Below are 6,628 nucleotides of genomic sequence, written 5' to 3' on the forward strand. Positions count from 1 at the left end.
TTCCATTCTGCCGTGTGAAGGGAAGCTGTTGCTAAGGAGACAGGACAATGGCTTTTCTCTACAATTATCAGAACAGTCATTCTCAATGTATTCCCTGTGGATTTCTAAACACAAAGATCTTCCAAGATAAAACTTGCTTTAAAAAATATCTCTGAGTTCACCAGATGGAGAGAAGAGCATGTCACCATAGCCTTTCTTGCAAAGAGCTCACTCTGGGTTTGAAGAGACTCACATGCCTTTGTTCTCTCTATGGTCAAAGCCCAAAGACAGGTAAGAGGAAATATTGTTGCTATAAGTTAGTCCTGCTGCCGTCCAGGTGGCACAGGTGGTGTCTGATCTGCTAAAGTTCCAGTGAGATTTCAGAAGCAACCTTCACATCAGTTTCTGCATAAATTTTGATTTCTGTTCTAGGAGGGAAGGTGATAGGAATGACCAGGCAGGAGTCATGCTTCTGCTGATGCTCTTCTGGCTCCTGGCTCCAACTACAGCAAAGAGGCTGCAGACCATATGTGTGCTCAAGGATTATCTTGCGTTGGATGAAAACTACTATAGGCCTGGTGATCTCATTATTGGTGGGAATTTGCCCTTCGGAACCATTTCAAAGTCTCCTGTCTTAGAATTTACAGCAGTGAATCATCTTGTCAATACTGCGTAAGTTTCAACTGAAAGAGAAACATGCAGATAAATTGTTTCTTTGCTTTAAATTCTGAGACCCCTATCAAAAATACTTCTTCTAGTGCTTTGAACTGTCCTGGTGTAGTGTACATTTTGTGCTTTTCTCAACAAAATAGCAAGCTCTTAAAATAGGCTGGAATTCTGTCTCTTCATCAGGAAGATGATAAAGAACAGAAATGAAAAGGGAAGCTGTGCTGGCTCAGTGAAGAACTCGAATTATAACATTACTCTGACAGAAAGTGGTAGTGGTAGAAAATTCAAATAAAAACCTCAACAATTTCAAGTGTTCAGGAGTTCCAAAAATCTCTCTTAGTTTTGGAATCAGCACTGCTGGTGAATAATGCCTTTCAATCAATCTATGAGGTGACTCTCCCACTGTGGTCCTGGGCTTAGCAATCCTTACCACACATGCCAAAGCTGCTCCAAGAGAGACCTTAAATAATTACAACGAAAGGGCAGCAGTTGGAAAGGATTACAGCCACTGCAGCTGTATTATATATATATATATATATATATATATATATATATATATATATATATATATAGATAGATAGATAGATAGATAGATAGATAGATAGATAGATAGATAGATAGATAGATAGATAGATAGATAGATAGATAGATAGAGATAGAGATAGAGATAGAGATAGAGATAGAGATAGAGATAGAGATAGAGATATATAGATAGATAAAGAGAGAGAGAGAGAGGGATTAGATATAGATAAAGATATAGATATAGATAGATAGATAGATAGATAGATAGATAGATAGATAGATAGATAGATAGATAGATAGATAGATAGATAGATTGATTTATATGGAATGGTAAAAAGCCCAGAATAAAATATATGCACCTGCAGGATAAAAGAACTCAAGGGGGAATGGGATTACCGGAATGGAAAACATATCATCAAGCAGCAACAACTATGTGGATAAAAGAATGGGTAATGTTAGCTAATAAAAGAATCTTAACAATAGAGGGCCACGACCTGCAATTCGGGTGGCATAACTACCTATGGTGCGAGGGAAATAAAATCCACAATTATTTTAGTAGTCACCATTTAAGGGGGGTATTGATTAAGGACTGGCTCGAAATTAGAAGGAGATACTACACGCAACTACCTAAATGGATATCTCTGACGGAAGCCCTGATATACCCGAATTTGGTAAACTTGGATAAAATTGTTACCTACCAACAGTTGCTAGACGACCAAAACAAACTAAACCCCAGGGAAAATTTGGCTGATAAGGGAATAAACATTGATTGGTGGCCATATCTCCAAATTCAAAACAAACACAAATTCGATCTAGCACAACCTGGCTTCCAGAACAAGAACCAGGAATTAGATAAAATTTTAATTGGACCAGATGAGAAATTAATTTCAAAAATATACAACTGCTTACTGATTCGAAAAACGGAAGCAGAAAGGGTAAAAGAAGTCATGGTAACCTGGGCCCAAAACATTGGCCACACAATAGACCTAGACGACTGGGAAAGAGTCTGGGAATGGAACCTAAAATTGACAAAGTCGACGGCCTATAAAGAAAATATATATAAAATGTTCTACCGCTGGCATCTTCCACCGACAAGACTGGCGAAAATGTCTTCAAAAGTTTCGGCCATATGCTGGAAATGTAAAACGGTGCTGGGCACGTACTACCATATGTGGTGGATGTGTCCGGTAGCCAAAGCATATTGGAAGCAAATACTAGGATGGCTGAATGGAATCCTGTCAATTAAACTATGCCTTAAGCCGGAAACTTTCTTATTAGGAATAATAGATCAAAAAATTTGCAAATCTGACCAATACCTCCTAGTCCATATTCTGACAGCGTCAAGGATTGTTTACGCACAGTGCTGGAAGAGTGAAAATGCCCCCACCAACACTATGGTGATGAATAAAATTTTAGAACTAGCAGAAATGAACAGACTGACGATGCGAATTAATGACAAAGAAGACACAGACTTTTATACAGTCTGGGAGAAGCTATACAAATGGCTTGATGAGTCAGTAAAGACCTAGACATAAAAAGAGATAGCTGACTAACCTAATACGATTAAACTAATAACTCAAATGAACAATATACAACAACTGAGAGATAAACGAAAGGAGAAATGTATCAGGGGCGAGAACCCACCGTCGAGCAATTTTGTTACGCTACAATGTTGGGAAAACTTTAAAAAGCTGATAGGAAATCCGCTATAATTACCTGCATAAAATTAGCGATCAAACTTCATTTTAGATGAGGCGAGAGGACTTATAATCCTTGCCTCTTCAAGCAAGGAAAGGGAAAGAAAACCAGGTTGTCCTCAGCAGAGGAAAACATGCAAATGTAATAAAGGTTAGAAGGGAGGGAGGGAGGGCAGTAGGGAAGTCAGGATGGAGAGGAGAAAGGAGAGGAATAGGAAAGGCAGAAGAAGGGGGGAAGGATAAAGAGGAGGAAGAGAAAGAAGAGAAGGGAAAGAAGGTGGGAAGAAAGAAGGAGAGGAGAAAGAGGAAAAACTGGGGAAGGAAGGAGGGAGGGAAGAGAAGAGGGTAGTAAAGAGGGAAAGAGGGAGGGAAAGAAAGAGAGAAGGAGAGTTGAAAGGAAGGAGGGAAGGAGGGAGGAAAGGAGGGAGATTAAAAGGAAGGAGGAGGGAAAGAGGCAGGGAAGGAGGAAAGGTATGTGAGAAGGAGGGGGGGACCGAGGGAGAGAAAGGACGGGGAAGGAAAGGAGGAAAGGAGAAAAGAAAGGAGGGAAGGCAGGGGAGAAGGAAGTAAGGGGGGGAGGGAAGAAAAGAGGGAGGGAAAGATACCTAACCTTCGATGTTTATAATGATTTGATAGTATGGGAATATCGCGAAATGTAGTTGTATTGTTTGTTACAAGTTATGGATGTTGTATTTTCTTTTTACCAATAAAATCTTTAAAAAAATAAATAAATAAATAAATAAATAAAGATAGATAGATAGATAGATAGATAGATAGATAGATAGATAGATAGATAGATAGATAGATAGATAGATAAGATAAAGATAAAGATAAAGATAAAGATAAAGATAAAGATAAAGATATAGATGGATGGATGGATGGATGGATGGATGGATGGATATGGATATGGATAATAGATAATAGATAATAGATAATAGATAATAGATAATTGAATATATATATATATATATATATATATATATATATATATATATATACACACACACACACACACATACATACATACATACATACATACATACATATCCTTTATTGTCATTGCACAAAATAAATACAACAAAATTGGTTATTTCAGGATGATAGAGGGTATGCAACAGGCCATAATATATATGGAAAGGCTTCTCTCCTTTCTCACAAAGTCATCCAAGTTTAGCCAGGGGAAATCCTTTGGGGGGAAAGCCCAAACCCAATGAAATTTGTGAGTTTCTGCCCCCAAAAGACCCTACAAACAGGAAGCAAATTCTACAGACATGCACAAGCTTTCTTGTAATGTCCTCTAATGATTTTCTTACTACAGATTCTACACCAATTACTACCAGCAGTTCCTTGCCTTGATGTTTGCTGTCTCTGAGGTCAATAAGGATTTTCTTCTGCTCCTCAACATCACCCTTGGCTTCCACATCTATGGCCATTTCCAGAGGGAGATCGATATTTCCTTAGACAGCCTCTCCATTCTCTCCTCAGGAGGCCAAATGGTTCCAGGTTACAAATGTCACCTGAAGGACACTCTGCTGTCCGTCATTGGTGGTCTCAATGCCAAATTCTCAAGGCTGATGGCTTCCATCTTCAGTATTTTTAAGGTCCCACAGGTAAGAGAGCTCTCTTGGATATGGTATGGAATAGAAAGATCAAAAGCACACATAGAAGCCAAAGATGATACTAAAAGTAGTTTTTTGTGGGTGGGGATATATAATGAGCTTGCGACTCTTAATAATTTATTCTTCATTAAAGGGTAGCCATCATTTTAGTGCCATTTATTCTCTGAATCAGGTTGTTGGTATCTTCTCTTGTCTTCTGACAACCAATAAAAATGACTAAGAAGGGAAGAAGAGAAAGTTTGCCAGTCAAAGTGAGTTAGTCTGGCTGCAAGGGCCATCAACCCCACAATGGTCACTACTAAAGTCAGCATAAAACTTTTACTTTGTCTTTGAAAAAAGAATCTCCCTTTCTCCAGTTCGGTGTTGGCTTTGAGTTCTCTCAGGGAGAGAGAAGAGTTTATCCTTCCTTCTTCTGGATTAATCCCAAGGAATCTCCTCAGTATGTGGGTTTAGTTGAGCTGCTCCTGCATTTCCAATGGAACTGGGTTGGGCTTTTTGCCCCTGAAGATGATAGAGGAGAACGATTCATCTCAAGTGTGACTCCAATGCTCCAGGAGAAGGAGATCTGCCTGGCCTTCACTCTAATGCTGGAATTGGATAATATTCTAATAAGTCTGAGGAAGTTAGTTCTCAATTTCCTCACCTGGTCTAAAATAGAAGTGTTTATTCTGTTTGCAGACCCAACTGTTACTTTGCATGTAATAGGGGTGGTAGACAGAAAAGCATCATTGAAGAAAGTTTGTATCTTTACTTCCCATTGGAAAATTGGCTTTGTAAAAATTGAAAGAATATTGGAAGTTATAAAGCCTTACCATGGGGTCCTACATTTTAGGGACCACTCTGGGGATGTCTCAGACTTCAGCCATTTTATCCTGTCTTTAGACCCCTTGAACCCCCAAGGAGATGTCTTTCTCCCTCTATGGTGGGGATTGGTCTTTGGCTGCAAGATCCATGAATCAGGAATATTCCCTCCAAGTGGAATAAAGCAATGTACAGGAAAGGAGAATGTGCAGAATCTGCCCAATTACACTTTTGAAAGGAGGATGACAGGAGAAAGTTACAATATCTACAATGCCATTTATGCCCTGGCACATGCTTTGCATGCAATGTATGGATCCAGAGTCCGACCGACCATGATGAGACTTGAAAAGAGGATCTCAGATGTCCAGTCATGGCAGGTAATTCCTGGGGCTTTTGACTCAGTCCACAGAGGCTTAGATCGGAAGCTCCCCATATGAATTTCTTCAGTTCTTGATTAAATGTATGCATACTGCTATACCAATTTATCTGAGACCCTGCCCTATTTTTTAGTTTAGCATTTGTTGTGCTACTCAGCTTGCTGTGTGGAAACAGCTTCTGATTAATAAGGAATGAAACCAAGCAAGGAGAGAAGGAACCTAGAACTAAGGAGAAATTTCATAATGAATGGTTCACCATTAGAATTCGTGGGTGCCCCATTGCTGGAGTCATTTAAGAAGACCCAGGGAAGCCACTTGTCTAAAATGACTCCTTCCAATACTGTGATTCTGTTTCTCTAACAACCACCACACAGAACAAGATTCAAAGTGGTCCTAATGGGTTCCTGGTCTGAGATTCATCAGAATTTCCTGCATCAAAGGTTAAAATGTTGGGTCTCTCTGAATAATGAAGTGACCAATCAGATCAGATGCTTCCTCCCACATGGCCCAGTGGATCAAACCTGATTTCTGCATTCTGCTGCCTTTCACAATGAACCAGAGAAAACCAGTGGAATTTTCCTTGGTTCTGATAGAAATGATTTATTCATTTCAAACATTCATTTATCAGTTAACAAAACCATGCCAATTTGAAAGTTCATGTAGCAAAGTATCACAAGAGGAAATTTCTAAAATTAAATTTAGATTGTGGAAGTAAAATTCTTGTGTTTTGGTTAAATTTGAGATGGAAATCATGCCTGATGATAAAGGGGAAACTTTTAGTTTTAGAGTTAAATACACCTGATTCCTCAGATCGCCACCAAGAGATGGAACTAGATTCTCAAATAAAAACCCATCTTCTCAAGATGGCCATCATGTGATGATGGAAGCCACAATGTCTCATTTGTAGCTCTAGCAAATATACACCAATTTCTGAAGGTCTCCTTTCTTTCAGATTCTTCCCTAT

The sequence above is a fragment of the Thamnophis elegans genome, chromosome 1 (assembly GCF_009769535.1).
Source record: "Thamnophis elegans isolate rThaEle1 chromosome 1, rThaEle1.pri, whole genome shotgun sequence".
In the NCBI taxonomy this organism is placed as follows: Eukaryota; Metazoa; Chordata; class Lepidosauria; order Squamata; family Colubridae; genus Thamnophis; species Thamnophis elegans.